This window comes from Rana temporaria, chromosome 2, assembly GCF_905171775.1.
Source record: "Rana temporaria chromosome 2, aRanTem1.1, whole genome shotgun sequence".
In the NCBI taxonomy this organism is placed as follows: Eukaryota; Metazoa; Chordata; class Amphibia; order Anura; family Ranidae; genus Rana; species Rana temporaria.
The window spans coordinates 303,557,041-303,569,947 of NC_053490.1; the positions used below are offsets into that span (position 1 = coordinate 303,557,041).

General features: G+C 44.0%; 1 protein-coding gene across 3 annotated transcripts in view; it reads right to left on the reverse strand.

Moving 5' to 3' along the window:
* The window catches only part of ZMYM4 (zinc finger MYM-type containing 4), a 142,862-nt gene extending 131,989 nt beyond the window's left edge, over window positions 1-10,873 (reverse strand). Inside the window, exon 1 of one of the 3 annotated variants that reach the window (XM_040337306.1) lies at window positions 10,733-10,873. The gene's annotated coding sequence lies outside the window, so the exon portion shown is untranslated. Of the gene's footprint in view, window positions 1-10,465; window positions 10,517-10,538; window positions 10,645-10,732 lie in introns of those variants that run through there. The other 2 variants (XM_040337305.1, XM_040337307.1) reach the window with 2 other exon arrangements.
* Window positions 10,874-12,907: the final 2,034 nt, after the last annotated feature.

The following is a 12,907-nucleotide window of genomic DNA, read 5'->3' on the forward strand; positions in this document are numbered from 1 at the left end:
GGCCAAAACGCAGTACTGCACACCGTTTTGACCTGAATCCTGCTCGTTTTGCGAGGCAACACTCGCAAACAGAGTTAGGATTTTTTCAAATACACTGTTTGTTAACCACGTTACTCACAATCCAAGGTTCCACTGTAGCAGTAGCTCCAGTTTTGTACGTAGCACAATTTTTACACATTAAAAATTTCACTGGAGTTAAAGTGGTTGTAAACCTTCATGTATACCCAGTGAAGTTATTGGCCTAAGGTGATGCCCAAAGATGAAACAAATCCTACATAAGTTCTACCTGCTCATCTACAAATAAAATGTATAAATCCTTCCGCACTGATGGATATAATCAATTGTTAGAAAATTATATTGCAAAACTGTGAAACAAACCAGCAGCTATAAATATAAGCCCCTAAGGGATATAACAAAATAATAAATTTCACGCTGGTTCAATAATCAAGCTGATTCAAAAATATAAAATATTTATCAGTGTGAAAATTCATGCACCGTAAATCATTCAATAAATATTGTGATCAAATAAAGTCCTCCAAACAATACACGAAAAAACATTTATAACCAATATTAATTTCAAATGAAATGAGCTCAAATGAAGAAATCTAGGGAAGGGGGAACTTGATGGAAGTCAGAATGGACGAAACATATAGGAGCTGAGCCTGACAATGGGAGCGGGTAAGAACTGTGTCTTTTTTGGTGGTATCTGCGAGCTGGAAATGATTGCAGTGGCTGGTGGCTTCTCTGTAAATCTTTGCTTTCCTTTAGGCTTATGTTTAAAGAACTTCTGCGAGTACCTTGAATACTGTTTTTTTTTATATTTGCATGCTGGCTATGAAATCTAACCACCGAATGGAAAGAGGACAGCAGTGGAGATAAAGCCTTTTGGACCCTTTCACACGATCGGACGGGTCTGCCTCATCGGTTTTCCAGGCGTACCCAATCGGACCACCCAATGTCCTCTATGGGGAGGCGGATGTCTGCCAAGAACAGGAATGATCGCCATACAGTCGCCATCCGCCCAGCGGGTTGGATGAGATGAAAAATTGACACCCAACCTCCCCATAGAGGAGAGCGGGACTCTGACAGGTCTGTCTCTGCACTGTGATTGATCAGAGACAAACCTGTCATCCGCCTGCTCAGCGAGGATGAACGGAGCGATCCCCACTGAGCAAGCAAAGTGCGTCAAAACGGATCCGCCCCCTTTGAAAGGGGTCTTGGGTGGACTGTACCGGTTTGGAAAATCTTTGGATTAAATAATTCAAAATTAAGCTATGTTTACCGAAGCTTGTAGCGAGATCGACACACACTTCTGGTGTGCACTTTCCTGTATTAGGGGTGGTGGTCACCTTGGAACAAAGATTTTTCTACATTTGAAAGAACAATTCTGGCGATGTGAGTTTTTTACAACTTGTCTGATTTCTCAGAAAGCAGGGGGCAGGAGCGCATGTTACTCTACAGAACACAGTGAGAGCTGATTGGAGGGAAGACCCCCCCCCCTTTCCCACAGCACACAGGAACAGAGCTGAGGCAGTCAATCGCAGGGTGTGCGTTGGAGATTCCTCATCTGCCACCTTTTTATCTCTTGGCATCAGGAAAACATGTCAGAAGTGACTCATGCTGATAGCAAAGGAATGAGGGAGCAGTGTTCCAGTGTTCTGGATTAGGATGCACTATAGAGGGATATGCTTTATTCAGATTTCAGGCTTACAACCACTTTACTTTAAGGGCACTAAAAAACACAATATTACCCAATTGTTTGATAAAAATATAAAAAGGTGAGTTCGTACTGAGTAAATAACTCAACATTAGAGTTGCACCAATACTTTCAGTCAGAGCTTTTTTTCTTAGAAAATAGGTGCAGGAACTCAACCACGACCCCGTTCAGATTTCAAAAACAGTAGACGGGTCTTAAAGGGGCATTAAATACCAGGATTGCATTACATACAGTGCAGAGTTCAGGGGGTTACACACAGAGTGCAGAGCTGTCACTTGTAAACACAGAAATCAGACTTCTGTGTTTACATGTGATTGTTGTGAGCAGGCAACAAAGGGTCTGAGCCAGAGGTGGTGGAACTGAGTTCCCCCAAGTTCCCCCTGAAAAAAAGCCCCGCTTTCGGTCAAGTACTCGCAGATATAGAGCACCAATAACTCTGCATTGGGATTTGAGTGCATACAAAATGAATGCGCTTAAATCGCACTGCAAAGAATCACGATTTGAACATGAATGCAGTGCGCTTCTTTTTTTTTTTTTAAAGGGGGGGGGGGGGTGGGAGGGTTTAGGTGCTTTGGGGTAACTATTTCTTTATTTTCACTAAACTTTTTTTTTTTTTTAAATCACACAGGGGTCAAAAAAAGTTCTTTATTAAAGACATCAGGAAGGCAAATTTGTCCAAGATGAGTGGAAGCATTAGGCACTGAATGGCTTCCAATTGACAGTCGGCCCGTTTCCTACAGGCTTCAGCTTGTATAAGAGCAGTGTGAACAGGAAGCTTTTAGGAAACTTTTGGTAAACTTTAAGCAACTGTCTCTAAACATTTAAAGCGCTCTTCAGTTCCTGTTTGGAAAACGTTATACACAGATTCGAAAAGGAGTGCGATTGTCACTTTAACCAGTTACCGACTGCACTATAGCCGAATGATGGCTACAGTGCAGCTCGATAACTCTGGGAGGGCATACATTGACGTCCTCCCAGAATCGCGCTCCCGCGCGCACATGGGAGTATCCGTGACCTCTCTTTTTACGAGTACCAATACACCTGCAAATGCCTATTATCGGTGCAACCCTAGTTTGAAGTGTTACCTTGGGGAGATGCAGACTAGAATACTGCAATCACTGAGCAACAAATGATATCACCTGTGATGTATTTCAGTTATGCTGCAAACCTGGCCTGTTAGTGGGTCCTGGGGACAGGAGTTGAGAACCGCTGCCCTAGAGAAATAACTTTGCCTGGACTATGTCCTGCTAGAATCCCAGATACTCCCATCTCTGAATACTCCAATTACTGGTGTGGAAAAGTGTTGGAACCAATGCTGACCTCTGGAATATTGAAAACCCATCCAACTTCTGCAGGGTGCAAACAGAGATAAATTATGCTCCAACTGATAAAAGGATTATCTCTGAGCAGCAAATAGTCCAGTTATCCCCAAATCCCCCTGGACCCTCAAAAGGCCTAGAAATGGAACTAGGACCTCACAAATACTCATGGAAGTGTGGACTGATCAAACGGCAACACCAAAAAACGAAAAACGCCAGCTTTCCATTTCAAACTGCCAAAAAAAAAAATCTGATGGAGGAGAGAGATTGGGACATGTATGTAGGTACCCTTTATGTCCACTTATGTCCTGCAGCCACAAGAAGGCTCAAAATGGCAAAAAGAGAAAAGGCAAACATACATCACAGTGGGCAATGCACGAAGGTAAAAAAAAAAAAAACCTTCAGTAGGTATCTCTCCACAGAGTGGGGCTTAGGAGCAAGCAAACACACACACACACACGTGCCCCCATAGCAAGGGGCTTGCTAAGGAGGCAGCCAGAGAAGAAGAGGAGTCAGGAGCACTGCCAGGGGACATGAAAAGAGAAGGATCGGGGCTGCTCTTTGCATGATTATCCCTCCTTTCAGACCCTCTAAACGTTGGTATACCAATCTTAGACCTAAACTCTTAACTTTTCCATGATAAAACTCAGGAGGGGAAACTTAGTTTATGTGTCATGAGAAGAATATGAAGGTGGCTACTGTGTAAAAGGGGTTGCCTCATCCCTTTAAAACCGAACACACATTAATAACACAGGTTCTGTGGCCGAGGTGGTAATAAAACAAATTTGGTGCCCTATCGGCAATAAATTTGCCTCAGAAACTGTGTAATTCATATGTGTTCGGGTTTAAAGGGGTGGCAACAATATATGTACCTGCTGCTGAAAATGCCACCAGTTACGCTGCTGTGCTGTCCCACTGATTTTACTGCTTTCTGAATCAGTGCAAAAATATGCAGATGAGGAAGTTAGTGTCAAGTCAGAAGTCCTGATCTGCATACATTCTTATCTGCCCGTCTTAAAAATCTGCCTCCGTGTGCCTGTAAAGCTCAGCGGGTATCCTCCGTAAAATCACCGCTGAGCCGTCGTCTGAAAGGCCGGTCCCCGCACACTGTCCTATGGGGGGGATCGGATGAACACGGACCGTATGTCCGTGTTCATCCGATCCGCCAGACGGAAGAAAAATAGGATTTTCTTCCAATCCGAAAAATCTGAACTTTGCGGAGGCGGGTAATTACGGGTGTCAGCGGATGGTCATCCGCTGACACCCGCAATCACATAGGGACCAAAGTATGTCCCGTTTTCATCCGCAACGGATGGATGAAAATGCGGACATACGGTCTGCACGTGTGAAAGGGGCCTAAAGGTGGTTCTCACAGCACTTAAGCTGGCCATACACCATACAATTTCCTTTAGATTTACCTTCAATCGTGTAGTACTAGGGCCTGCCTGCCTGCCTACAAATTGAAAGTGTTTAGATTTGACTGCGTATTATATGGTTTTGGAAAATCTATAGATAAAAATTGTAAAATGTATGGCCAGCCTTAGAGATTCTTCTTGCCAAACCCAATGTCATTATAGGGCCCAGTAGTGATGTGACCAATGGGAGGAAAGGGATACAGAGAAACTGACATGTATGCAAGCGACCTTTTACACATTGTAGTTAGAGAAACCTTTTTTTTTTTATTATTCTTTTGAAATAAAAAGCCAATTCACACTAGTGCAGTGACCAGTGTTTTACAGCACTGTTATATGCCAGTTACCACAAGGACACACAGAAAACTGTCATCTATGCGTCCTATGCGCACTGAAACAGCTCAGAGCTGCGCTGCAGTGTTCTCCAGTACAATGGAGACATGCTGCATTGTATCACAGCGCACTGGACAACACATGCACAGAATTACATGTTACTGTACAGAGACATGAAAGTAGTGTCACTTTTGCCCACTTCAGCTGTGTCAGTCCCTTACATGAATAAATATAAGCTGATCATTGTAAGCAACCCGCCAGTGGTAAAAGGTTTGTCTTAACACTAATTGCTACATTTGCATGAGAGCTTGTTCTGTTGCAAAACAAACTTACTGACCCAGATCACCAGCCAGAAACAAAGAAAAAAAAAAGCCTAAAAAGAATAACTAATGCAGCCAGATCTAAGAGCTGGTAAGCTGCAATATAATAGAATGTTTGCTTTTGGGTTGAATATTACTTTAATAAAAAAGATGACAATTACAAACAAGATTCACCCATCAACCGTCACATTAGAGTGAAATTTCAGGCATCCCCTGCAACAGAAGGTTTTGTGAAATACTCTCTAGGGTAAACTCAAAAAATACTTATCTTACACCCACACTTCTGGAACACTGTCATAGGTGAGGGTCACATCACTTGACCTCCGTATAAGATCTATAAAAGTACAGTGCTGGAGCATCTTCTCAAGATATGGGATGGTAAGCTTTCCCATAATCCTGCAGCGAGGCCCATTAATGTCACTGGTGCCTACATGGAGCAGCTTAAAAGCAGGGTATTGGTTACTTTTTACAAGTATCTTCCAATGTATTAAAGCTTTCATTCAGCAGTTGTAATTCCAGGGGGCTACTGTATTTTAAAGGGGAGTTCCAGGCTTCTTTTATGTTTGTTTTTTATGTTTATTAAAAGTCAGCAGCTACAAAGTGTAGCTGCTGGCTTTTAATAAACAGACACTCACCTGTCCCATGGTCCAGCGATGCGCCACCCGGAGCTCCGCTTCTCTCCCCCTCTCCGGCCCGCGTCTTCATTCTTAGTGTGGGCACCCGGCCGCGACAGCTTTCGGCTTCACGGCGGGGCACTCACTGCGCATGCGCGAGCTGCGCTGTGATTGGTCAGACGATCGCCTGGGACAGGGAGGGTGCCGCTGTAGGCGATATGAGGTTTCTCAATTGGGTTTAGGTCTGGATATTGACTGGGCCATTCTAACACATGAATATGCTTTGATCTAAAACATTCCATTGTAGCTCTGGCTGTATGTTTAGGTTTGTTGTCCTACTGGAAGATGAACCTCCACTGTAGTCTCAAGTCTTTTGTAGACTCTAACAGGTATTTTCTAAGATTGCCTTGTATTTGGCTCCATCCATCTTCCCATCAACTCTGACCAGCTTCCCTGTCCCTGCTGAAGAATGGTGTGTTCAGGGTAATGCACAGTGTTTGTTTTCCACCACACATAACGTTTTGCTTTTAGGCCAAAAGGTTAAATTTTGGTCTCATCTGACCAGAGAACCTTCTTCCACATGTTTGCTGCGTCTCCCACATGGCTGCTTGCAAACGGGACTTGTTATGGCTGTCTTCTTGCCACTTCCATAAAAGCCAGATTTGTGGCACGACTAATAGTTGTCCTGTGGATCTGTGCAGCTCCTCCAGAGTTACCATGGGCCTCTTGGCTGTTTCCCTGATTAATACTCTCCTTGCCTGGCCTGTATGTTTAGGTGGATGGCCATGCCTTGGTAGGTTTGCCGCTGTGCCATACACTTTCCATTTTCAGATGATGGGTTGAACAGTGCTCTGTGAGATGTTCAAAGCTTGGGATTTTTTTTTTATTTTATCTTATAACCCAACCCCTGCTTTAAACATCGCCCTAGCATTATCCCTGACCTGGCTAGTGTGTTCATTGGCCTTCATGATGCCATTTGTTCACTAAAGGTTTTCGAACACATCACTGAGGGCTTCACAGAACAGCTGTATTTATACTGAGATTAAATTACAGACAGGTGAACTCTTTACTAATTAGGCGACTTCTGAAGGCAATTGGTTCCACTAGATTTTAGTTAGGGGTTGCAGAGTAAAGAGGGCTGAATACAAATGGACGCCACACTTTTCCGATATATATTTGTAACAATTTTTGAAAAACATTTATCATTTTCCTTCCACTTCACAATTATGTACCACTTTGTGTTGGTCTATCACATAAAATCCCAATAAAATATATTTACATTTTTTGGTTGTAACATGAGAAAGTGTGGAAAATGTTGAGGGGTACGAATACTTTTCCAATGCACTGTATGAAAAATCTAACCAGTACATTTGCTAATGCCAACAAAATCTCACAAACTTAGTTAGAAAGTACTTCAGAAAGTGACTGCATTTAAAACAGAACGTCACCTGTTTTGACAAGTTCCCCCGCTCCAACCCTCCTCTACACAAATACCAGAGTTTTTTTATTTTACCTTTTTTTTCTGCAAACAGCTCGGCCCCACCCCTCAATGCATGTAATTTGCCACAAATGGCCCCCGAGGATATGCACGTCACATATGCCAGGAGACCTTGTGTCTCTCATTCAGTATGTTGGAAGCGGATGGGCTTAGTGGCACATCATTGCGATTACCCACCAGCTCAACCAGGAAGAGCAGGTGGGCATCACAATGACGTCACAAGCAGGATGGCGGCGCGGGACCCAGCGGTGCCAATAGCTAGATACAGTAGCTAGTAAATTTCCAAACTGTGCTTACAAAACCACCAGGTAAGCTGAGGCAGAGAGAAGAAAAAATGGGGGGCGGGGGTGGTAAATTAACATTTAATTTTGGTTTGAATGGAATTTCTCAAATGAGACACACCATTTAAAAATTGTTTGCGATACATTTTCCATCATGTGCCTTCAAATTCTTAACTCTTAACATTTGAATTTTGGAACATACTCCTTTATGCTTACTAACACTGGCAATAAGAACCCAAAACATTGTCAACTACACAGAACAAACTGCAGATAAGGCTGGGTTCACACTACTACACTACTTTCATCCTACTTTGCTCTGCTACATTGGTCCTACATTTATCCTACATTGGTCCTACATCCATCCTACTTTCATGAACAGGATACAACTTTGGTCCGACTTCAATGATATTCTATTGGCTGAAGTAGGATCAATGTAGGACCAAAAGTAGTACCGGGAGCATTTTCAAAGTCGGACCGACTTGTGTAGGACCAGTTAAGACAGCTCTGATAGGGAAACATTGATTTTCACACGTCATGCTACATGAGGCTCCCAATGTAGGACCGTTTGTAGGACAAGTGTGAACCCAGCCTTAAGCACAAAATTGCCTTATATGCGAGAACAAAAAAGTGAAATCACTACTGGGTGGGTTTGGCCTTTAAAAGCTACATGACTATCTAATGTTGACTGTGTAACGTCATGGTATCTCATGGCAGGATATGGAATATTATGTTTACAAGTGTGAGATTTAAATAAAGGTAAATGTGTAGTGGGACAAGCTGTATAAAGTGCAGAAATGTAGGTTAGAGAAATGTATTAAAGCCGACATGGATTGAAATCAGAACCAGTCGATCCATCAAGCATCCTGTTAGGTTTCTCTTGAACGATTATTGCCGCCGGCTATAAGCCGGCAACACTAATCATTGATTTCTGCTGGCAGAGAAGGCTCCCCACTGGCAGAACACAAGAGTGCAGCCGGAGGGATTCCCCATCAACACTGTTGATGGGGTATCAAACAATTATCTTTCGGTGGAAGAAAAGAAAATTGCATAATGTATGACCTGCTTAAAGTGAGCATTTATTTTTGAGAAAATAACAAACATGTCTATAAAACTAACTTGCTTTGTGCAATAGAATTGCACAGATTGGCCCTAAACCACCTCTATTCAAATTCCTCTCGCTCTTGGCCCCTCCACTCTGTCCAGTGCTCCCATGAGAAGTTTCTTCCCATAAGGGCACTTGTGCATACTCGCCTCTGAGCCTCGCCGCTGTGTACATTGACACAGACAGTGGGACACGGCCCTGATGCTGCTTCCTCGTCACCGGCTTTGACAACAACGGGTGCCAATAGCTCCCAGTGTCCCAGCAAAGCCAATGAGACATGGAAGTGAGAGGAGTGACTAGCTGCAGAGGTGCAAACAGAGCTAGATTGAATTAGAGATCAGCCAAGTAAAAAGGAGTCACACAGACATTGGGACTTTGCTCCGCCTCCCGCGCTGGCTTTGATTGACAGCAGCGGGAGCCAATGGCTCCCAGTACCCCAGCAAGACCCAGAGGTGAGGGGAGAGAAGAGGTGCAGACGTGCTGGATCGATAGAGATCTGAGGTAAGTAAAAGGGAGTGCCACTTTAAATCAGACCATTTCATTCACCCAGTGAGGAGGATTTCCCCCATACATTAGTCTTTTTCTGTTGGATCAGTGGGAAGGATTCCCCCATCCACACCTTGTGGCTGGGGGAATCCATCCCGCTAAGTTACTGTATTCTGTCTACTCTGCCGTCAGAACACCCCAAGAGTATTTTCACACTGCTCGGGAGTTGGCGGTAAATCGCTGCTAAAAACCCCCACTAGCAGCCGAAGAAGGGTTAAAAGCGCCGCTATAGGGGTGCTCCTAAAGCGGCTGGCGGGACTTTTTTTTTCGACACCCTGCCAGCGCACCGCTCCAGTGTGAAAGCACTTAGGCTTTTACGCTGGGATTGCAGCTGAGGCTTTTTTCAGGCGCTACTTTAAGCACATGAAAAACGCCTCCAGTGCGATAGGGGTCTTGGCAGTGCTGCCAGCCAGCGACACTGATCAGCAAAAGCCTGACAGGGTGCTTGTACAGAAGTTGATCGGTAGATTGAATGCTGTACTACCAGCCTGCCCATTCATGGATGCTTGCTAAACATCAATTCATGTATGGATGGGTTTACACCAATGCGCTGCGGTTTGAGTGCGGTGCAATTTATGCACTCTCCCATTGACTTCTATTGTCATGCATTTTCTGAACATGCATCACAGATGCAGCACAGCGAGACTGATGCGTTTACAAAAATGCACGGTCTAAAAGAAGTTAATGGGAGCGTACCTAAAACTGTGTGCAAAATGCTCAAACCGCACTACACCCAAACTGCAGCACAACAAGCCCCGGCCTAGGACTGGAGCAGCTGTGCATGGCAACCAATCAGCTTCTAGCTTTCATTTTCAAAGCTTCACTGAGCAAGTTGAAGCTAGATGAGGATTGGGTACCATGCACAGCGGCTTGTCCAACTTTCAAAGTGCCCAGGGAGGGATGAAGAAGGGGGGGGGATATCAGGAGAGAGAGAGAAGAGTTTTATTGTTTGGTTTCTTCAGCACGTGTTACTACCTAAGTGACCATTGTATGTAGCCGGCTGGCATACTTTACACAGACAAGCAATGTGGGTAAACACCATCGGTGACCTTTCAGGAAGCTACGGCAATAGTATGACAATAGACTCCCTCTCATATAGAGATCTAACTCCCCTATTAGACTAGATGTGGATGCGCACGCCGCCCGTACAGACAATCCAGCGTCCCCCCTCCAGAACAATACATGCGGTCCTATATAACACAGTGCGCGCCTCCCGCACTAGTCCCCTAGGACAGAGGTACATGGAGCCGAGGGGGAGCATGGTATACGGTCACATACATACAAATACAGGGTCACCTCACACACAGCATGTACAAAACAAACCCGGCTTCCGCCATTTATCTCTTCCTTCTTCCCCCACATACCCAGCAACCCCTCCCACAGCACGTTCCCTTACCCCCCGGCCAACCCGGGCTCTGTATCCCGCCGTTCCGCCATGTCGGCCCCGGACCCGTCCAACTGCAACACTCCGCAGGGGGGGTGAGAGAGGGGGTGGGTCAAGGCACAACCAAAAACCCACAGAGGGGGCTTCCTAGAACGTACCAATACATTTGCTAGTACCGTACTCGGAAAGGAAAAAGTCGAAGTTACCCGTCTATTTTGTCCACCTAAACAACGCAGAAGATTTAGCGGCACTTCGTGGGTAAGACACTACCGAGAAAACTTCATTACAACTGCAGGGGAAAACTCCCCATTCCATTGTGTGAATTAGTTCAATCCGTAAAGCGGGAGTAAGGCGCAAGCGCAGCATGGTAGGGCGGGAAAAGGGCAAGCACGCAGGCGTGGGGAGGAGGGCTCTACGCCTGCGCAGTGCTGGAAAATCGGCTAGCAGCAATGCACTCTTAAAGAGGTAGCAGCACATGATTGCTGCTTCCATTTTGTTTCTTATCTCAAGGCAGGTTTTTTTTGGTCATTCAAAATACCGGCTTTTGGGAAACGAAAACAAAGCCTGAGAGAAGGCTTGCATGGAGAAAAATCACACCTGATGTGCAAATGCAAACACATTGCAGCAAGTTGAAGACTACTGGCATGCTGGTTAAAATTTTAGAATATAAAAGAAGCTTCTAAAATCTAATCTGCTTGGTCAAAAGAATAGTTTAATAGTAATTGGTGTGCAAAGTGCAGTGATGGGTTGGAAATAGCCGTTCACACATACTATGTTAAAATGAAATCTAAACATTTACCATGGGATTTTTGTATTTCCTGACAGACTTCCATAGCATAAGAAATTCCCAAATGTATGCTGCCATGGCGTCCAACAGAAAAGGAAAATTACGGTAAGTATTTGATAGTAAGTTTTCCTAACAGACTTCCATGGCAGAAGGAGTTCCCAAACGTATGCTGCCATGGAGTCCAACAGGAAAGGAAAAATATGGTAAGTAGTAAATTTTCAGTTTTCCTGACAGACTTCCATGGCAGAAGGAGTTCCCAAACGTGGGCTGCCATGGGGTACATCAGGAAAGGAAAATTACGGTAAGTATTTGATAGTAAGTTTTCCTAACAGACTTCCATGGCAGAAGGAGTTCCCAAACGTATGCTGCCATGGCGTCTATCAGGAAATGAAAATGACGGTAAGTATTTGATAGTAAATTTTCAGTTTTCCTGACAGACTTCCATGGCAGAAGGAGTTCCCAAACGTGGGCTGCCATGGGGTACATCAGGAAAGGAAAATTACGGTAAGTATTTGATAGTAAGTTTTCCTAACAGACTTCCATGGCAGAAGGAGTTCCCAAACGTATGCTGCCATGGCGTCCATCAGGAAATGAAAATTACGGTAAGTATTTGATAGTAAGTTTTCCTGACAGACTTCCATGGCAGAAGGAGTTCCCAAACGTGGGCTGCCATGGGGTACATCAGGAAATGAAAATTACGGTAAGTATTTGATAGTAAGTTTTCCTGACAGACTTCCATGGCAGAAGGAGTTCCCAAACGTGGGCTGCCATGGGGTACATCAGGAAATGAAAATTACGGTAAGCATTTGATAGTAAGTTTTCCTGACAGACTTCCATGGCAGAAGGAATTCCCAAACGTATGCTGCCATGGCGTCCATCAGGAAATGAAAATTACGGTAAGTATTTGATATTAAGTTTTCCTGACAGACTTTCATGGCAGAAGGAATTCCCAAACGTATGCTGCCATGGCGTCCAACAGGAAAGGAAAATTACGATAAGCATTTGATAGTAAATTTTCCGTTTTCCTGACAGACTTCCATGGCAGAAGGAGTTCCCAAACGTGGGCTGCCATGGGGTACATCAGGAAAGGAAAATTACAGTAAGTATTTGATAGTAAATTTTCAGTTTTCCTGACAGACTTCCATGGCAGAAGGAGTTCCCAAACGTGGGCTGCCATGGCGTCCATCAGGAAATGAAAATTACGGTAAGTATTTGATAGTAAGTTTTCCTGACAGACTTCCATGGCAGAAGGAGTTCCCAAACGTATATATATATATATATATATATATATATATGTATGTCTAGTATAAAGATTTTAGAGAGGACACGTTCCCAGTTACATATAGAAGAAAGCAGACTTTACCATAAAAAAAAGAAGGAAGTAAGAGGAAATTTAAAGAGGATCTGCAATCTGCTCACATAATTTGTAATAAAAAACATCTTTGCCATTCTGAAGCTTCTCTCCAATCACTTTGCATATTATTTTATATATACTGTAATTCTGTACTTGCCAAATATGCGGCAGAAATCTCCCTCCGTTGAGTCTGGCTGCATCCATTTTAACTGTGGGCAGCTGAAGCTACTGCCTGTTCAC